The 21,044-nt window shown below is 32.9% G+C and overlaps 1 protein-coding gene and 1 long non-coding RNA gene across 51 annotated transcripts in view; one reads left to right on the top strand and one right to left on the bottom strand.

Moving 5' to 3' along the window:
- Positions 1-21,044, top strand: part of Hr3 (nuclear hormone receptor 3 ROR-beta) — a 138,298-nt gene that overhangs the window by 76,760 nt on the left and 40,494 nt on the right. For 17 of the 50 annotated variants that reach the window (XM_088196099.1, XM_088196068.1, XM_088196098.1 and 14 more), the window contains exon 1: positions 12,529-12,724. The exons of 2 other annotated variants lie outside the window; for them this stretch is intronic. The gene's annotated coding sequence lies outside the window, so the exon portion shown is untranslated. Of the gene's footprint in view, positions 1-12,528; positions 12,725-21,044 lie in introns of those variants that run through there. 31 more of the 50 variants (XM_088196097.1, XM_088196064.1, XM_088196052.1 and 28 more) reach the window with 3 other exon arrangements.
- On the bottom strand, positions 11,340-12,594 carry LOC148231349 (uncharacterized). The gene is made up of 2 exons (XR_015811213.1): positions 11,704-12,594; positions 11,340-11,630 (listed from the first exon to the last, which is right to left on the bottom strand). It is a non-coding gene; the product is annotated as an uncharacterized LOC148231349 (long non-coding RNA).

Here is a 21,044-nt window from a genome sequence, read left to right as displayed (position 1 = left end):
CCGCCATTTGATATGGGCAGGTGGGGGCGTTTGCGTAAAACAGTGTAAAAAGCGACGTAAATGTTTTTAACTGGCAGTTGTAAATTCCACTTGTTAAATATTATACACCACCAGCGTAATTCGTTTCAAAAAATAGTTATAGGTGAAACGTCACCTGTTAAGGGCAAAATGTACCGAATCATTGCACACTGAATAAAGTTCACTGATCAGTGAAATTATAAATCAATTATTTGATACAAATTTAATTGACATAACGTAACGTCCATTTATTTATACCTAAAAAGAATCTAAACAAATTAAATAAACCCAATTTAATTTGGTTAGGTTTGGAGCTAAACAGCAAATGGACGTTTCGCAACTGTCAAATTGAGTTTTATAGATTTTAGAGCAACATATAATTTCACTAGCACATATCAGTTAAAATATATTTTCGCTAGTTGAAATATAATATATACATACAGGTGATTGCTTTCACTGAAATAGTTATTGAAATTATATTTATATTAGCGAAAAAATACACATTCAATGTAATATACACATATGTTTTATCGAATCGGTGAAATCGCTTATTGCGTAAAATGGACAAATAATTGTCCATTTGCTTCATTCGTGAATTAGGCAAATAAAAAGCCATTGAGATAGTAGCGCCCCATTAGTGTTTTTGGAACTAAGGCAAGTGTCATTTTTGACAGTTGCGAAATGTCACGTTTATGAATGAATATAATTGCAGTAAAAACTAGTAGTCTATGCTCTTATACTATCTGGTCGTGTAATGCCGTGAGATTAGCAGATATATTGTAATTTATTAAAATAAAATAATTATTAATTATAACAAGTTTTTCATGTAACAGTGAACAACTCATGAATAACTAACTCTCTGCAACGAATTATGGGTTGTTCACTGTTCTGACCAACGCTGTGTACCTAACCTGTAAAATTTGTTGTACGCCATATCATTAGTTCTTTTTTTGGCATTCTAAATGAAGATGAACTTCATTGTAGTTAATGATTAATTTATTTTTACATAATCAAATGACATTTGGCCTAGTTAGAAAAAATACCACCCGAGCGCTACTATCGCACCTAACCTATCCAACAGTTACACCGTAAGAGTTTAAAAATCGACCATACACCCACTATATATATCGTAAAAATATCTGTTAATAAAATTTGTACCTCGTCAAATTTATTTCCCAGACGCCAGAGTAGTAGGGGGTGGGGAGGGGCATAATTTAAATTTAATTCGCGTATAAAATCATTTATTCAAATTTAATTTAAATAAATATGACACAATCGATCAGCTTGCTATAGAAAAATCAAAAATAAATGCTCTATTGATAATTTATTTTTATTTATTATGAACATTTTTTTCTTAATAAAATTATCTATGCATTTTTATATTATAATATTTTTTTAAATTATTATTGTTAAATTTTGGTGTACTCCATAAAGAGTAATACATATTTAATAAAAAGATTAAATTTATATTTCGAATGGTAATATGTATTTGGAAATTGTAAAATATATATAAATGGTCAATTCGCGCATTCGGCAGATAATTTGCCTAATTCATGAATAAAGCAACGAGCTTGCACATTTCATGAATTAGGCAAATTGTCGCTCATTTTACACATTAAGTAATTTCACCGATTCAGTGTAACATATACATCAATACAATAACAATCATAAAAGAGAGAAAAAATACTTCGCATTTTTGAACATATTTGCCATAATTATGATCTAAATATAAAAATCAGCTTTTAAATAATTGAACATATTCGTTGTATCATATTTTATTTTTATCAATTGTGAAAATATAATTAAAAATTAAAACAATTTATTCTATGGCTAAATGATATTTGTTTTAATAGTAAAAATATTTATAAACGCCGTGTCAACATTCCAAATAGAAGTAAGGCCATGGATTCGGATCGAAATATTTAACTGACATCTCCGTAATTTTTTTGCTTTCATTAAGTTTTTATCTTTAAGATTTCATAAACAATGGAGGCAATTATTTACAAAGCAATCTTAATTAGTCTTACTGTAATAATAATTCATCACCGACAAAGTAAAAATTATTATAAAGCTAACCTAATATTTAAACAACTTATTTTGGTTTAATTAAATTTATTCCAGAATTTTGATACAAACGGGTGAAGTAAATATGTACACAACTTTATTTTATTAATTTATTAGCGAAGTAATATAGCTTAACATAACTTGAGCGAATATGTTGCAATAATGGGATGACTTAGCGTGCATACCCGAGCGTATAGAATTGATATCTTAAACTTGGCACCTATACTTTTGTATTTATTATAACATAACTATTTACTAATGAAATATACATACATTTAAAAAAATCAGCTTGACACATATATAATCAAAAGTGAATTATTTTTATTAGAAAGTAACTTTCTCACAAGCTTAATTCACTTTTAATTGGAAAAAAACTAATTGGGATACACTGAATACGAATGTACATACATATGTATATGTTAATGAAAAAATCAGAATTAGAACTTAAATTTATTTAAAATCTGGCAGATTACTCCAATATATAAGGACTTAACGATATCCTTCAAAGATTCTTAGACACGCCAAGAGTCGAAAATTCGTAGTTCTCATGTCTCACGTCTTCGGCGTTATATTTTATGGGAGATTCGTGCATTTTTTCCCCGCGAAGAGATCCATCGTGCATTTCGTAGCACTACTCGAGACGTGATAGCACAATCTCGTATTGCGCAAGATACAGACGCAGAGACGTGAGGAGAATGTGTCACGGGGGCCCCGAAAAACCTTCCGGTGAAATGTTGGTGAAAAAAGTCGCCTGCGATACGTTCGAATTCGACAAGCGAAAAAAAACTCGACGGGTTGTACGAAAGAGAAAGTTTCGAGAACGAGAATTTTTTCCTCTCAGTAGAAAGTCTCTGCTATATAAGAGTTATCCTTGCGGTGGACCGAAGGTATATATTTCGGGCTATTTTCTTTTGTGTGTGTGAATCACTGCTCGTTTAGCGATAGTGCAGTACCAAGAAGCGAACGAAATTATTATTATCGCACTTTCCTCAAACATTTAGGTCAAGGATCGATAAACTCTAGCCATGTACAGTTATATTAGTTCTCGCTAGCGCGAATAGCCATAGTACTTCATTCAACATGCATGTGTTCCTGGAGAAAGTTTGAGCAAAATGTAATAAATGCTAATCTGATCATACGAAACCCAGAGACGTTGGACTTAACGATAATCTATGTACACACAATAACAATCCCATGAACTTAAATCACGATTTAAAATTTAATGGATTCAAAAAATGTCTTCGAAGTAGTGAGGATGAAGTAATCGGGTTATTTTGTGTGATATTGACTAATTCTGTGATTGTAAAGCTTTCAAGGAAGGTCTGAGGTATTCCATGAAACTCAGCAACTCTTTTAAATTCCTAGATGCAAAGTTTTTTGCAGAAGGTTTTGCGATCTTCTAATGAAACTCTAGGTAACTTCTGTTTCTAGATTTATTGATAAGCTTATTGATATTATCAGTGTCCTAACTAAGGGTTCTCCGTCGAATATTGGATTATTCGAATTATTTGCCCGATTTTAAACTATATGAATATTCGAATATTAACTTTTTGGTGCAAAATATTTTGTATTCTTTAGGTATTCAAATTATTACAATACAACATAGGTAGTCGTTTTCTCTCTCAATATACCTGAGTGACTGGTGCCGCTCCAAAATCCATAGTCCTTTATTTTGTTTCGAAATGCGAGACAACTAGATGGTTTTTTTTAATAAAAAATATTTGTCGGCGTATATACTATGACCGAAATTCGCAGAATTCGTTCTTTGAACGAAACAAAATGTTGGAAGGTTCCGCCCTTTTTTGTGCGCCGCAAAGTTCGTGTTACGTCTTTGTATTTGCAGTCTTAAGACGCAAAGATTTTATTTCAATCATTTAAATAATTAGATCGCGGTTAAATTATTTTTATAGATACGGATACAATCTTAATGTATATCAAATTCGTTTCAAACATCGATAGTTATTGTGTAATATATACAGAAAATTGATCAATAACTATGTAAAATAATGAATTAAGCATTTTTTTGACACCCTTACAGTGATTTTCACAGCATTGTATATATGTAATTAATGATTAGTTAAAATAAATATTATTAAACAATAATTATATTTTAATTAAATAATATTTTATAGGCAATTAATTGATTTTATGCACTAATAGTATAAATAAATAAATATATATAAAAGCAAAATAATTCGAATGTGCAAATACTTCATCCGTTATATATTCAATACGAATAATTGCGAACCTTAGTCCTGACGGACCGTATGGTACGGAATGCTATATGAAAATGCCTATTCCTCTTCTCGTCCTGAATTCATTTTTATCACATATGTGCAATTTAATGCACCTATTTGTTTTTATTTACAAGTTAGATCATAAGTTGTTTACTTATATATATTAAGGAATATTTAATTCAAGAAGATTATTACAACCTCTGAACGAAATTTAATTATAATATTTTCCTTTCTATTTATTATTATACACTATGCTTTAAATTCGCATATATGAAATTAAAATTAAATTACGTGTGATATTAAGGTAAAATCACGTGTAGGAAGTAGGGTGTTATTTAATTTTGTACAGCATAAAAAAGCATTCTCATTCGTAGTAAGAATCCAATAAATAATTTTGAGAAGTTAATTAAAAAGTGTTAGAACTAATTATTTACTTATTTTATAAGTTTTCTATTGTTAAAATATTTTCTGATATTTTTTTATAAAACTGCAATATTTATAATAGCAATTCAATAACAATTTCAACAGCGCTGTAATTGGAAAACTTTCTTAACTTTTAAAAACTTTTCACTGGAATTATAATGAAACTGGCGTAGGAAGTCATAGGTTTGAATTTAAAAATAAGTTGTGTTACTAATTAAAAATATTTTGTCACCAAGGATACATTTTTAATTGCTAAATAAGTTTTTATTACGTTTTAAAAATTTCTCTTCACATAATATATTAAAATTTAATTTAACTTTACAAAGAACAAACTGTGTCGTTTATTTCAGTTGAAAAACTTAGCTTTAGTATACATATTATATTTTATATTAATATCCTTTGAATATAATAATAACTATTATCATATTCTCCAAAATCCAAGTGAAGCGTAAGTGGAAATAAATAGAAAATTTCTGAGATATCTCTATATCCGTATTTGTATCCTATATATGTATACACTATTTGGGTTAACACAGCCAGTTCGAGAGCTATTCATTTTATAATTATTCATAATTGGGAAAGAGATGGCAAGTTCTTATTTTTAGATTATTGTAATTAAGTAATACATAATTATATATTTAAATATACTTGCATAGTTTATTTCATATACTAAAAAAGTTTCAGTTTTTCATATACTATTTTTGAAAAAATAAAACTTGGTGTTGTATTAAAATTACGGAATAATTCTGCCCCAACTCGTTCCGAGGAAAAAAATATATGAATTTACAATTTTTTGCCTTTTATCTTGAGTTCCAGGTTGCGCAAAATATGCTCTTACAGTATTTAAAAAAATGTTATATTATTATAAAATTAAATAAAAAAACACATTTGTAAACTATCTTCTATTCATTTTTGCAAATTTGTTTTATCCTTACCTCGGGTGCTGCGTTTCTTAGCGCCGGCCCTGCTTTGTACATATATGTATGTATTATGAATATAGGAATTAAATAAAAGTACAAATTTAAGAACTATGATTTTGGAACAAAAACATACACTTTATATTGGGAAGCTGCAGCCATGCAGTCCATATGAACGGGCTGCTACTGATGTATACGATATACATATTATTTTGATTTTTTAATATGATTTTTATTTATTTTTTGTTTATTGTGACGTTTCCTTACTTATATGCTACATACTTCTTTACAAAATCTTCAATTGGTGAAAAATGGAACTATTTGCGTCAGTTAGCATAGACTCGTGACATGTGAGTGGGCAATTTGCAATGATGACAGCGTAGAAATAATGCATTCTTAGATTAATACGGGTATTGCGTTCTTTACTTAAAAGCTTCTCTCCTCTATTCTATTTTCGTATAAATTCAACACGACTATATCATGCTTATAGTTGGAGTATGTAATAATAATAAAAATAAAAACACACCCATAGGAATTTTCTCATTTTCCGATGTTCTCAATATAATCCAATCTGAACACTGGAATCTATACTACAGCAGTGCAACTCAGCACAATAGAGGGCACTGCCCTTATTTTCCCACATAATGCCCTACATCCTTATCTCTCTATCCGCAGATAAATAACTCTTGCGGATTTCTACTATCTCTGATCAGTTTCAACACAGCTACTGAAAACAACAGTATAAGATAATATCATATAGTACATCCGATCGAAAGGGAAAATTTCATAATCGGCATACAAGGTCGTCACATAACGTATAATACACGTACAATCGCGCCGGCGGCCGACCCGCGAATAAATCCCAGTGCATCGTGATATCTACGATGCATCACATGAGCTGACCGAGTTTGGCCGAAGATCGCCGAGTGGCGCCGAGTGGCTTCAAACGCGCATGTGCGCCCCGCGAAACTGGGTCACTAACGTGTCCGTGCATTTGTGTGCGTGTTGCACATCCACTCATATACACATATTCTAACACTACACATGACAGTAGGGATGTACAATGAATATTGATATTTTTCGATTAATTAAATTTTATATGCATTCTTTGCTGTGTTTATGGCGTTTTATACAGGTTTGTCATTTGCCTCCCTTCCCCATGAATTTGGCCATAAAATTAATCTAATTTAATGAAATACTATGAAGCTTAGTAAAAACGAAATATGGAAAAAACTAACACTGACTGGCTAACTTCCTAAGAGAAAACTGAAATGACGTCCCTGATTCTAAACCAGAAATTCTCAGGTTATCTCAAAAATATTTTTTTAAATTCATCATTTCAGTGAAATCATATCGGAATACATTTCACAGGTAGATATTTATTTTTACCAGGGAAAATATAATATATCTAGCAGGTGCTAGTAAAACTATATGATTTCAACATTTCCATATGTATTAATATATTATTTATTTACATGAAATGTATAAATGTTACAGTGCATATTCATTTTTTAATAAAGCTATATTTGCACTAGTGAAGTCCAAATACATTTTAATCAGTAGATATATATTTCTACTAGCTGTTATTTTATTTAACTGATAGGCGCTAGTGAATATGCTGCTTTAAAATATCTATGAAATTTAATTTGACTATTGCGGAACGTCCATTTGCTGTTCAAATCCAAACCAAACCTAATGAAAGTTTTAAACCTAATTATAGTTTTAGAACTTTTATTAGGTCAAGTCAAAAATACAAATTTATCTAACTCATATCTCAGATAAAATAAGGTGAAGAAGAAGTACAGACAGATGTCGTATCTCGCATATGCTCCATAGTTTGTCTGCATTTCGATATTACACTATGTTTTAAAAATATGATAGTTTTACTTACTGATATTACTACGGATTTCTGATACAAGATAATATTGGTTAAATTGTATTCAAACCGAACTTTGGTTAATAGGAGAGCGAAAAAATATTTATCACTTTTCAGAAGTCAAAAATTTATGTCAAAAGCAATAAAATCATATCGTTACCGAGCGTTCCCATTGCGACGGTGACGGCACGATTTTACTGCTGTTGAAGTGGATTCTAAACCTTGACTTAGGCCAGAAAAAGCTGAAATGAAGTCTATGGTTTTATAGTCATGATATATTAGAATAAAAAAATTGTAGTAGTAATTAAATAGTAGTTTTTCTAAATAATTATAAATGTGATTAAACCGCGTCTTGCAGGTGTATTCCTGTAGCATCAAGAAGTAGAAAGCTAATTCTGACGTACTTCTTGTTTATATGTTTTGTAGCTCCAAAGCTCGGCTGATCAATATCTGGGGTTCATTAGTTAGCATATCGAATCACCGTATTTTAATGAATTCTGTATAGCAGTTGGTGATTGTCTTAACATTTTAAAGTCTGAGAGAAGCTAGAATCTTGAGGCAAGTCGTACTTTTTCTTCAATAACTTTTAGGTAAAATGAAAAACTGTGCGTAATTACTTTATCTTTTAAAGAGCAAATATTATTTACAATTGTGCTATTTTATGCAATGATTTTTGTTAGGCCTTTAACCTTTAACGGCCGTTATTTAAATTAAAAAATCCAGTTAATTGAAAAACTGCAGCCTAATTGTTTTGTAATATGAAGTTGAATTCAATTTAATATTTCCTTAATGGCACGCATAATATAACCTTTAATATATTTTTTTCTAAATAAGGATGTAATATAATTTAAATTATGCTTTATCTAATAAAACATTTATTTCTCACGTGTCAAATCTCAAACTTACACGTAAAAGCCGTAACACATATACATATGTATTACAAGAACAATTTAATTATACATTCTTACCATATTTTTATTATTTTTTTAAAGATCTTATAGTCATGACTTGACAAATTTCCATAATGCGTCGTAATGGCCGATATACAAATAACAATTAAACATTTAAAAAATAGTAATAAAATTATTATGGTGCACACGTAAAATAAATGAGCACCATTCCACATAGTTTTCCAGCTTCTCATAGCTATCACCAAAAACATTATTGTGTTTGACAAGCTCGCTACGAATCTTAATGGCTCTTGCAAGAGAAACGTTCTCAAGCGCTGTTCTGGCTGTGACAGACGAGAATAAGGGACGCGATCGCGACTTTTAGAGCACTCTAAGGGTCGCAGCCCATAGTCACCAAAATTACGGATTTTGTAACAACGCCTTTTAATTAACTTTAAAAAGTGCATCATTGAGTAGACGCTACGTCGAGAATAGTTCAGTTAAGCCGCTCTTCATTTGTTGGCTCTACATGGGAATATAATAGTGGATATATTAACTCATTTTAGACAAAAATGTTAGTTTTTCTAAACATTTTTCAAAATATACATATGTACATCATTGAAATTATCTTCAAACGCAATCATGTGTCAAAATGACGGTTTTTTATTAATAAGAAAATCAACAGTTTTGTGATTATTGATCCTAGAACAACTTTTACCTTTTAATCATAAATCTTATTTTTATGTTTATTAGATCGGATAATGCGAGTTGATTCACAATTTATTTTTAAATTTGTATAATACACAACATATCCAATATGTTAACTGCTTGCTGTAGTTGTTTATTTGCTCATTTTGGAACTTTTCCACTCATTTATAAAAAAAATATTTAATGCGTTTTTTTATATATAAACACACACTCTTAACGTTTACAAATAGCATGATTGCGTAGTTGGTTATTCCTTATTTACCTCCTTCCTCGTTTATAATGTAAATATCAGGAAGACTAATAAGGTGTTATTTTCTTATGGTTGTTTCATCATAAATATGTTGAAATAGTAAAAAAATCGAAAATTGATTAAATTTTTACGGATATTTGTACTCCCCCACCACTAAAAATGCCTTGTTCCTATCTCAAATACGAACTCTGACACACATTTATATATTATTAGCATTAAATGATTTGTATATTATAGCATAATGCACTTAATTGTGTGAAATAAATAAATAAATAAAAAAAATATATATATATATACATATAGTATATAAAAGTTTAACCATCACTATGGTTACGTAAAAAAATTGACACACACACACACACATACGCGCGAGGTGTGTCGTAATAGTTTTACGCAGCTCTATCGGGTCAACGCACTCGCGAGAGTACATGCAAGCGAGAGAGAGACGGCACTAGCGCGCGAGAAAGAGAAGTCCGCACTACGTCACGACCCTACACAGCGAAAGGCCTTGCAAACGCAGAAGAGCGCCAGGGTTGCCAATCTGAAAAATAGTTTAATTCATTTTATAGGCAATTAAAAACGGACGTGCGTGATCGCCGTTCTCTTCGTGCTATTATAAAAATCAGATTTAAAATTGCCGTTATTTTTTATATTTGCTATTAGTATTGTAAAAATGTTGCTAGAACTCCTTGACCCGTAAACCGTTAACGTTGCGAGTCCCATTATGCGAATTTGCGTTTTTATCAATTACGTTTCATTATCACTCGACTTGGGTCTGAAAATTAAGTATTTACTACCTATGTTGTATTTCCACTTGAGTGTGTAGCTAAATGTTATTGCACAAATACCACACGTTTTTATCTACCGAAGATCTGAAAATGTGTTTGGTTTTCATTTCCGCGTTGCTTGCGAAATTAAGATGCAATTTTATGTTACCTCTAACATGACTGTTTAATTCTAAGAAAATGGAAATTTCTAGTAATACTGGTTTGCTGTTTTTGAAGAATTTAGAATCGGAAAATGATTCTTACCCATGACTATTTTTCATTAAATTTCTACTGTATAGTGGAAGTTTTTTACCTTGAAATGATTTTGGTTTATTATGCAGAAAAAATGTTTTTTTTTTTAAATAAAATATTAAGTTGCATAAAATATATTTCATTAGCATTATAAGAAAATAGCAATATTATTCGATCACATTTATTCTCCTAGTTGGTAATAATTAAACTAAAAATAATATATACATATTTGGTAATAAAATATATATTCATTGGTATACAACAAAAGACGGGCAAAGAAGATTTATAAACGGGGAAAGCAAGAATGGAGGATACTAAAAGGGGAATTATGAACAAAGGTCTTGTGTATATTGAACTACCAGCTGAACTAGAAGAAAGAAACCTATATGTATACTGTAGATATTAACACTGCACAGCTTTTTCGTTTAAGAACATAGCACGACCTCAATGATAATCATTTGAAGCTTTAAGAACTATGAACAGAAAAAAATATCAGAAAACATAATTTTAGCATTTAGAGTTGGTAGACCCTAAGCGAGCAGTTAAAGATTAGGAAATGTATAATGAGCCGATTTTGTTCCAAAACTTAGATTGGCAATTATGAACTGAGACAAGTCAAATCTATTCTAGTATAAATGTATACTTAAATCTAGAAAGTGTCTGACAAACGCAGTATTGGAACCAGTGGTGTAGTGGGACCGGAAAGATTTGTTAGAATATCTGGTAAAATTTATTTGAGTTTAATTGAATAGTCATCGACAGCACAGTGAAAAACACAAATACAACGCAACAAATAAAAAAAATAGGATATTCGTCTCCGAGTTCACATAAACTGAAATCTTATTGGTTACCCCAAAAGGGAGTATCGTTCCGGTATTTATTTTTTAGAAAACTGTTTGGGACGGGTTTTAACAATTGGGTATAATAATATTCATTATTAAGTGTTAAATCCCTTTTAATATTCTCAACTCCTTGTATAGAATAATATTCATGTGCAGTATTTTATCGGTACATGCGTATATTTTTATTTACAACTAGCAAAATATGGCAATACAAACAGTTTGTGCAATAAGTCGATATAATGATATAGACGTTCTGGAAGCCGTTCCGTATACTGAGTGCGATTCTTGTAGATTCAACCAGATCGGTCGGTCGAAGCAGCTGTTTTTCATAAGCTTCCAATGGTCGATTAAGCGAAAGCTTTAAAGTCGGAAGCAACATAGTAGTTCTTTAATTAAAATAAAATATTATTTGGGATGGAACTGAAATCATTGTTTGTATCTTATTAGACTCTAGCTTACCTTTTTTTGGTAATGTGTATCATGACAACAATGGTCGCTACCTGCTGGCTCGGATACGATATTTTGGCAAGTTGATTTCTTGGGGGTATAGTTTTATCGATTCATACCATGACATATTCCTTACTATTGATACCAAGATCACGATTACTTAACGAAGTATATGCTGAGATAAATCATGAGACATCTTTCACGTTTTATAAATGGAGCTGGAGTGCAAGTGCATTTGCGTTAAGATGTTTGGCTTATAAATAAATATTTTTAATTATAGTGGAATATGTTTCGTTATTACGGCTAACTTATAACAGCCGTATAGCGAGGCAAACAATTAGAAGCAAAACCAACAATTGGCATAATGATTAACATATTTGTTTTCTTTGTTATAGGTAAGCCTCCAATCCTGATCAGAATTCAGCATATCACCAATGAGGTTTGTTTTAAAGGCGCGCCTTTAGCGAAAAGTTTTAAAGTCGCGCCGGGGCGCGAGATGAGGTCGACGACCGTCGAAAATTTTACATCAAAGAACCGTTTCTCGCGAATAACATTGTTGTGAACCTATGGCCGTCTCGCTCTGGCGCATGCGCAGCGTCGAGACCGCGTCTCTCTCGACTCTGCATGCAAACGATGAATAACATTGCGCAATCATAATTTCGCGCAAATGTTTTGATTAATTTAATTAGCAACGATGGTAATAAACTGTCGAGATTGTGCATGACGCGAGACGAAGATCGCCCGCCGGCGTCGAAGAGGCGTCTGGACTGCGATCGTCGAGAGGGCGGAGGCGTGGGGGGCGAAGGCGCGGTGGGGGCTACGACTCGTTCACTTCCTAGTTGCGGCGCGCGCGCGCTCGCCGTTGCGCGCTCCGGTTCGGGCGGAGCAGGCGCCGGCGCGACTGTCGCCGTTCCGACTTTTGACAGCGTCTGTTTTAGTTGTAAAATTTGGCCGAAACGCTCGGATTTACGCGCACAATTTAAAAAAACTCCCGCCGCCGCCTTACGACAGTGCATCGAACTAACGAATTAGTGTAATATAAATATTTGAAAATCGTATGGGACTGGCGAGCAGGCGCCAGTGCGACTGCCGCTTTTCCGATGTTTTTATATTCATTTGGCCGAGGCGCCTCAAAATACGCACATTTTCATATTTTTAATATTTGGCCACGGCGACTTTAAAATGTACCAGTTTCGCGAGTGGCCGTTTGACGTTTCGACGTTCGGTAAACCGTGTCAAATTCGGCCGGCAGTTCATCGGCCCGAACGACGCCCACCGTTCTTATCGGTCAGCCAGCGGCCCAGGTGACGTCCGCCGTACTCTGGCTTATCTCAGCTCCGAGACGAAGATCGCAAAGCTTTCGCTTCCTGGTGAGATCGAGTCTTTCGACCGATCGAACGAAAACAGGGTTGCCAATCGTATCGGATTTACGAACATGCCGATGATTTCCCCCCATTGCGTGAAAATAGTGCGTTAGCGTGTTTTTACATAATAAAATATAATGTAAACCGTTACAGAGTGGACAGGATTTTTCACAAATATTTTATTATAATATTGCAATGTTGGTTTATAATTTACATGTGTACTAACGAATTTAGAATATGAACGAATAAACCGGATTTTACTTTATATAGGCAAATCCTAATGCAAAATCAATTTTTGTGATATTTAGACATTTGTCAATTGATCTTTATTTTAATTTTATTATAAAGCTTTTTGACAAAAAAGATAATTATAATTTTGAAATAAACAGATGGGGACGACATCCCGCAGACATCCCGCCAAGCGTGAGACGGTCCCACGAAAACACAATTTGCCCGATAGACATTTATGGAACGAACATATTCAATACATTCTTGATGTAAATTACATTTATTTTATATCCCTTAAAATAGTGTTTTAAGGGATATAAAATAAATCCTATCCTATCTTATTTTGCAGTTGGGAATTCCCTCTTTATGTGATAATGAAATCTTGTATTTTTATTTTCATCTTCCTGATTTAACTCTTAATGAGGTCTCGGTCGCTGGAAGCAATTGTGAGATGCTCTTTTTTCCATTCCGAAACTCATGCGCTTATTTGTATATCGCTGCATTGGAAATTCTCTGGATTTTTAACAAAGCACAAAGCTTTTTCTATATGCACGTTTAGCGTTTAGTATCTGTCGATTGCTTTACTTTGATGACTTGATTTATGATTAACCGGATGGGTGTGCGCGTGGAACTAGAGCGAGCGTTTTAGATAGTATAGTTTGGATAGATTTTTGTAAAAATTAAAATAATATACTATATAAAAAAATAATTGATCGAAATCCGATTTTTAACCGGATCTTCCCAACGTTGATTTTAGAAGACGCTAATTAACGGCAAACGAGCCTAATCATTAACGTATCTCTCGTTTTATGGCGGTCTACTGTCGGGAAATGGGCTAATCTAGAGAATACGGGCAAAGGAAAATATTAATAATTCACCGCAAGGCTGTGCTTGCTTTGTGTAATTTTATAGCGACGTTTTTAATTAGGAATTTCGATTTTACGACGCGTTAATGGTTTATATTAAAAATGTGATTAAAACGTAGGTGGGTTGGCGTGTAATAAAATTATTGCTTTAAATAAAAGCTGCCAAAGACTCGTGCGTATACGTGTTTTATTACAGTTTTTAAGCCCTGTGTGAAGCAACAGGTGTTTCAGTAGTTTTGCCAAAAGTTTGCTGGCTCGTTATCTCTTGCAAGTTTATGATGTTATTTATTTAGTTAATGAATTCAAATATTTTTTTATGTATATGGAAGCAATTTTTTTTGGTTTGTAGTATCTATCTTAGAATTCTAAACTTCTACTGTTCAACATAATTTTTTACGTCTGATGGTGTAGAGCTAGTGAATTGTACCGTTAATGATATACAAAACGTCACCATATTATTGCGCAATAGGTTCTAGGATATGTTAATAAATAAAGCTCAACAAGTTTTGCCATATGCTTACTGGTCCGATTCAGGAGCAACAGTATATCTTTGGTCATTAGGAGATTTGATTGCCAGACTCCGGATTAGTCTGGACTTTAGATCTCTTGTCTGGACTATATTTTTTCGGATTTTTTTACTATTTGTTAAGCTTCCAGGTCGATTCAAATGTCCACGTCAAAAGAATTGATAAATTTTAGTGATTATTTTCATACTAACAGAGTGGTGGACATCTGCCAAAATTATTACTGAACTTATCTTCTGAAATCTGTCAAAAGTTGTCAAAAAATTGAAAACAAGACTTTCTGATTTAATTAAATATTTTACGTGATTCCTGAGGAAAAATCAGTTAGGCTAAATTTACCCCCATTATCTTAGAGAAACTGCATTGTTTGGATAATAATACATATTTAATAGAATTTTAGATATTAATACATATTTTTTATACGTAGGACCTACATTTGGTCTATACATGCTGTAATGCCACAATTGACAAAAATGTTTGTTTTTTGGTCTAAAGTCTGATCCGGTGCTTTATTAATTCAAAATAGCAGTTATAAATTTCAGCGATCACAACCTCGTGTGTGTGCTTGAACTTTATTCTGATAAAACAACACACTTTTCGCTATCATTTCCAAGCGTCTTTCTTATTTCTCCACAAATTTCGTGTAAAAATATAACTTTTTAGTAGTATTATACTATATTGTTATGGTATGGCCCTTAGATTGGTAATCAATGATGCTTTTTTAGGAGGCGGTAAATCACTATTCTTTCACTGTTTCGACTTTTGTTTTTTATTTAGGCTGATAGTAGTGAAGCCATGCATCGTTGTAGTAACAAATCTTTCCATAAAAATATCAGGATTAGCAGCATAAAAACTTACATGCCCACATACTATACTACACATGGAACCTTGATTCGGTAATCTGCCATGAGCATATCGAGAAGCAAATCGATGTTTTCTTCAGTGGTAGCAGTTGCAGGATTTCAACTGTGATGGTCATCTTTAATGCTTTCTCTACCATGTTTAGCTTCAGCTGCCCACGTTTGAATATTGTATATGAGAAAAAAAGCATTCCCAATGTGTCTGCCATATTTTCACAAAGCCCTTCTTATAAAGGCTTAATTTTTGCACATTTTTCATTTTTTTTAAGTCGATAAGCACTGCTTCAAAAATTCTAAAAAAAACACAATTAACGACAAGTGACACTAATGACAGTTCACAAAACATACTTGTGCATTTAATGTTACTTTTAGTGTTTTCAATATTTATGATACAGTTGAAATTAGCGTTTAATTCTACGTTTACCCAAGTAAAGCGTGATTCAACTTCATTTTTCGAATTTTTAAAAAAAAACACAAATTTATGGATATCTTTTTTTTTTCTATTCGAACATTTGCTGTATTTCATTAATTATGAAAAATAGTATTAATTAAATGTCCGATTCTGGATTTTTTACAGCAGTCGATTTTTTCGATGACTTTTTCGTACATTTCAGACGGTATCTTGGCTATATTTACGCGGATGTTGGTTTTTACATGCACAAATGTTTCGGGTTTGTCGGCGTGGACATGACTCTTAGCGTAACTCCACAAAAAAATTCAACGGCGTAAAATCACATGATCTTGGCGGCCAGTTGACGTCACCAAAACTTTTCACGCAAAACATTCAACGTTGCATCCGATGTGTAACAAGCTGCGCCGTCATTTTGGAACCACATGTCTTCCACATCAATATCTTCGATTTTGTGGTAAAAATAATCGGTTATCATGCGTCTATAGTGCTCACCGTTGACTGTTACAGTGCTACTTTAATCATTTTCAAAAAAGTAAGCCCTAATGACGACGCCTGACCACAATGCGCATCAAACAGTCACTTTTTGGGCATGTAATGGTCTCTCGTGAACCATATTAAGATTTTTCTCACCTCACATGCGTCAATTTTGCTTATTAACATAACCAGATGTAGAAATGTGCATCATCAGTGAAGAAGATTTTCTTTGAAAAATCAACATCAACTTCCTGCTGCTCAATCCGCGTAAATTATTCGCTGTCCAAGATTTCTGGGCTTTAGTTATTGTAGTATTTATACTTGATACGGGTGTAGGTGCAAGTCCAGATGCAAAATGCGCCAAAGGGAGCCACAAGAAAAGCGTAAAAGTTGCGAACGCTGACGAATCGATAATTACGGGTCTTCGGTCACACTTTCACTTACAGCAGCAATGATATCGACTGAACGGGCGCCACGATAATGCACAGGCCTTACCCTATCAACAACGCTTCTAGTCTCTTCATTTTTTTTCATTACGTTGCGAATTGTTTGGTTAGTAGGACGATGACATTGACCATACTCTTCCCATGAATTTCTATACACAGTTCGTACAGAAATGTTATTTATGTATAACAATTGGTTAAGCGATCCATTTTGTAAATGTGTTATTGCAAATTATCATTTGCCACTTTGAACACGCGTGATTATTGACAGCTGTCTAATGTATAGTGCTGCCAACATAGGAAACTCGAATTGGATCAATCTGTACATTGAGTTATCATATGTTTAATAGCGCAATGTTAAAATCTTTACTGTGCGTCTTTTACTGTTACAAAGCTAATCTTCTTTAGTTTGATGACAGGTGACGGTACACGAATAATAAAATCGTGCCTTGTTTATTGTTAGTATTATTATACTATTCTTAAAAAAATGTAGAAATCAATTATTATTTCGGATGATTTTGTTGGAATGAGACTGACCTTTTCATCGCAAAGATAACTCCAAAGAAAGAATGACACGCACCGAGACCGCAAAGAATGCGCGCACGCATGAATGACCATCGGTGCCTTCAAAGGTCGCGCGCGACACCTCGTCGTCACCGCTATCCCCGAAAATTCCGCATCGGCGTCGCGACGCCCGGTAGCACCGAAGAACCACATGCTTGCAATCCGCACACGCACACTCAAATACTCGGTCAGGTATTTGTCGTGTGTGAGTGTATGCGCGCGCGCACAGTTCGTTGACTCGGTGACTCGGGGTCGCTGAACGGACCCAAACCGACGCGGCTGCGTCATCGCGGATTCGCCACCGCTGATTGCCTGCGAGGAAACCCACCTGACCGAAGTTTCCCGGGACAAGCGGCCGATGCTTTAGGTAGATTTCGATTGATACACTACCTACTGCAGGGTCTTACATCGTAACTTCCGCATAATGTCAATGCATTTCTTTGACTCTGCTCAGTAAACTCCAACATAATCATCCACCACACCTATTTTTTGCAACATAAAATATATTCAATCGTAACAAGCTTCATCAGCTTGAATGCTAATTTTCCAACAAGGGATTAAATTGGACAAGTCTCAGCTTCTGTCTGTCGATTCGTCCGGTACTCACTTATGCAGCTTTCTCATTTTTCCTATCGCAGCGAGGTGGCGAAAAAGTCACTAATTATGGGTCTCAATTATTGATATATGGCCATTGTCGAGATAAAATATTATTTTTTTAAACTATAATCAAATAGTTCCCTGACTAGCAGACCTTCCCTCAAATGCCAATTTAACTGTAATTAATTTCAAAAGATTGATAATATAATATTTTCTTAGATTTTTTTATGAATGGCACTCGTGACATGCTTTTGAGTGTTTAAAGACAATATTTTAACAAAAAGAGCCACTTCTTTATAATATGCTTAATATTCTGAATTATAAAGTCGGTTTTATACATTTTATATTTACCCTTTCGCTTTATTTCTTTTTGCTGATTGATTGTTCTAGTCATATATGTATGTGTGTATAATATGTACATATCGTATTTGTATCAAAGTGCCTTTTGCTAAGAAGCGTTAGGATACAATTCATTGCATTTTAGGCGTAGCGTCTACTCAATGAAGCACTTTTTGAGTTACTTAAGGGTGGTGTCGACAATCCATAAATGCCCTAGAGAGTCGCGATCGCGTCCCTGATTCTTACCTGTCTCGGCCAATATGTCAGTGCTTAACCGTTTATGTGCCAAAGTAACTTTGCTTTGTATTTCACATCAATGCCACCTATTTTTAGAATTAGCAAATATATATATCAAGTGTTAAACACTTGTCAAGAGTTTTTATAACCCAAAAGGAACCTCTGGGTGACGTTTTCAGTAATTTAAACACCATTTGTGTCAGTTAAAATCGAAGTGCTAGGGTTCTCATAACAAACCATAAATGAGTTGATTTTGCTTTATTAGCAAACTAAAATTTTTATACAAAGTAAAACATACAACAATGTATGATACTATTGCTTCATCCAAATATTATTTGAAAAAATCTAATTTTGCTCTAACTAGCAATTTTTAATAAAAATTTGCAAGTGGCTAGTGCCACCCCTGTCGACGTTGAAAAGAAATATTATTTTAGCCATTTTTAATAAAGCTATTAAAGTAGTAAATATACATAAATAGATTTAATATTATTTCATAGCGTAAGTAAGAGTTTTTGTGAGAGCCCCGTACGTGGCTCGTGTCTTTAGAGAGGTTAAACCCGTTTGAACGATTCATTCAGTGATGTTTTCGGCGATAGCTATGAGGAACTGGACAAAATATGTGGGATAGTGCTTATCTATAATAGTGTGAATCTTTAATAATATCTCTTTTCACCCCTCCTCGGTTATACCCAAGTTAACTCGGATCAACAAATTTCTCGAGAAAAATTATCTTAGCCTTTTTTTCTTTAAAATTACATTTATACGAATACGTTTTAATGTTTTACAACGACTGCATATTTTTATATCGTTGCATAGAAAAGAGTGGGTCCATGCAAGAAGTTTTTGAATCATTTTAGCAAAAGTACTGTGATCGAGAAGTAGTTAAAAAGTGTGTGTATGGTATGGATACGTATGCATTTTAGCGTATGTTAGAGTTGAAATATTGTATATGTATATATGTGAAATATTGAATACAAATTGGTTGTATTATGGTCATCATGACGCATTGGAGAAACATGTCAAATGATCATGGTCAGATTTGTAATAAAAATATATTATATATAATCGTATTTATGTGTTAAATATACACATATATTAAAGATCTTGTATATAATATTTTCTCGAATTTATTTAGTCTATATGACACATACTTATATGTTGTGTATTGCTTTTGTTCACCTTATTGTGAATAAACTTCTTTTAAATTACAATAAGAGCTCAATGACTGCATTTTCCCACTTCTTTATAATGGAATCCGGAAAATTTATAGCCCGCAATTTACCGCCAGCAATTAATCGCATTAGGAATTTATAGCCTAAAAATGATCGCTAGCATATTTTATCTTCAGGCAATTTATATAATATACATAAATTTATTAGTCATTTTAAATCGAAAATAATGTATTATTTTTACTATCCGCGCAGTAAATAAATACAATTTCACCGATTCTAAATTACTGTTTGTTACATTTTAACTGGCCTAGTTAATAAAATTATATTCATACTATTTATAAAATATTATATAGTATTAATATTAATATATATAAAATATAACTTTACTGTATCAATTGCGAAGCGTCCATTTGCCCATTCAAACCCAAACTTAACCTAATGAAAGTTCTAAAACTAATGTTTTTAAGCTTCAATTAAATTGATTAATTGAGGTTAGGTTTGGGTTTAAACAGAAAATGGACAATATGCAACTGTCAATTTGAGTTTCACATACATTTTAGAACAGCGTATAATTGTAACCTCTTAAAATACGCTTTGATTTAAAAACATATTTTTTAGACATGCCATACCGTCAATCAATCAATGAATAAGCGAGTTTGTATAAACACGTCTTAGATGCTTCTAGACGGTACAATATGCTAGCGATAATTTTTAAGCTATAAATTGTTTATGTGATCAATTGACGCGGCGCTAAACTGCTAGCGATCAATTGCTGGCGATAAATTGTCCTAGATTATAAAGAAGTACATTCAGATGTGTCTAGAAATTGTATCACCTGAAAGTAATTGGGCAGATTGTGGGTTTAATGCAGGTGTTTTGTGTCATAATTATAATTATTTTAATTTGGATTGCTTGGGCATAAGAATATTGTATATATTGATGCATTTATAGCTACGATCAGATTTTATGCACGTTGTCGATATTTGCCCTGTGCTTGATTTCGACTTCCGCAATGCGTGAGAAATTGCTTCGAACTTTGTGTAATGCCTTTGAACTTTATATGGAGCATAATATGATTCCATCGACTATTTTCATAATATAACAAACATCCAGATCCGTGTATAACGCTTTGAAATAAGTCGCAATTGATGTTATAAATATTATATTCATTAATGGTATCCATATAAAAACATTGAATTCATTTTTATTCATCCACTGCCACGATAACACAACACAAACCGCAAATATGATTAGCTTATTTTTCGAGTTGTTT

Source organism: Plectrocnemia conspersa, unplaced genomic scaffold, assembly GCF_051122295.1.
Source record: "Plectrocnemia conspersa isolate PC_06_02 unplaced genomic scaffold, ASM5112229v1 ptg000010l, whole genome shotgun sequence".
Lineage (NCBI taxonomy): Eukaryota > Metazoa > Arthropoda > Insecta > Trichoptera > Polycentropodidae > Plectrocnemia > Plectrocnemia conspersa.
Note: the sequence above shows the minus strand (reverse complement) of the source record. Positions and strands in the feature narration are given on the sequence as shown.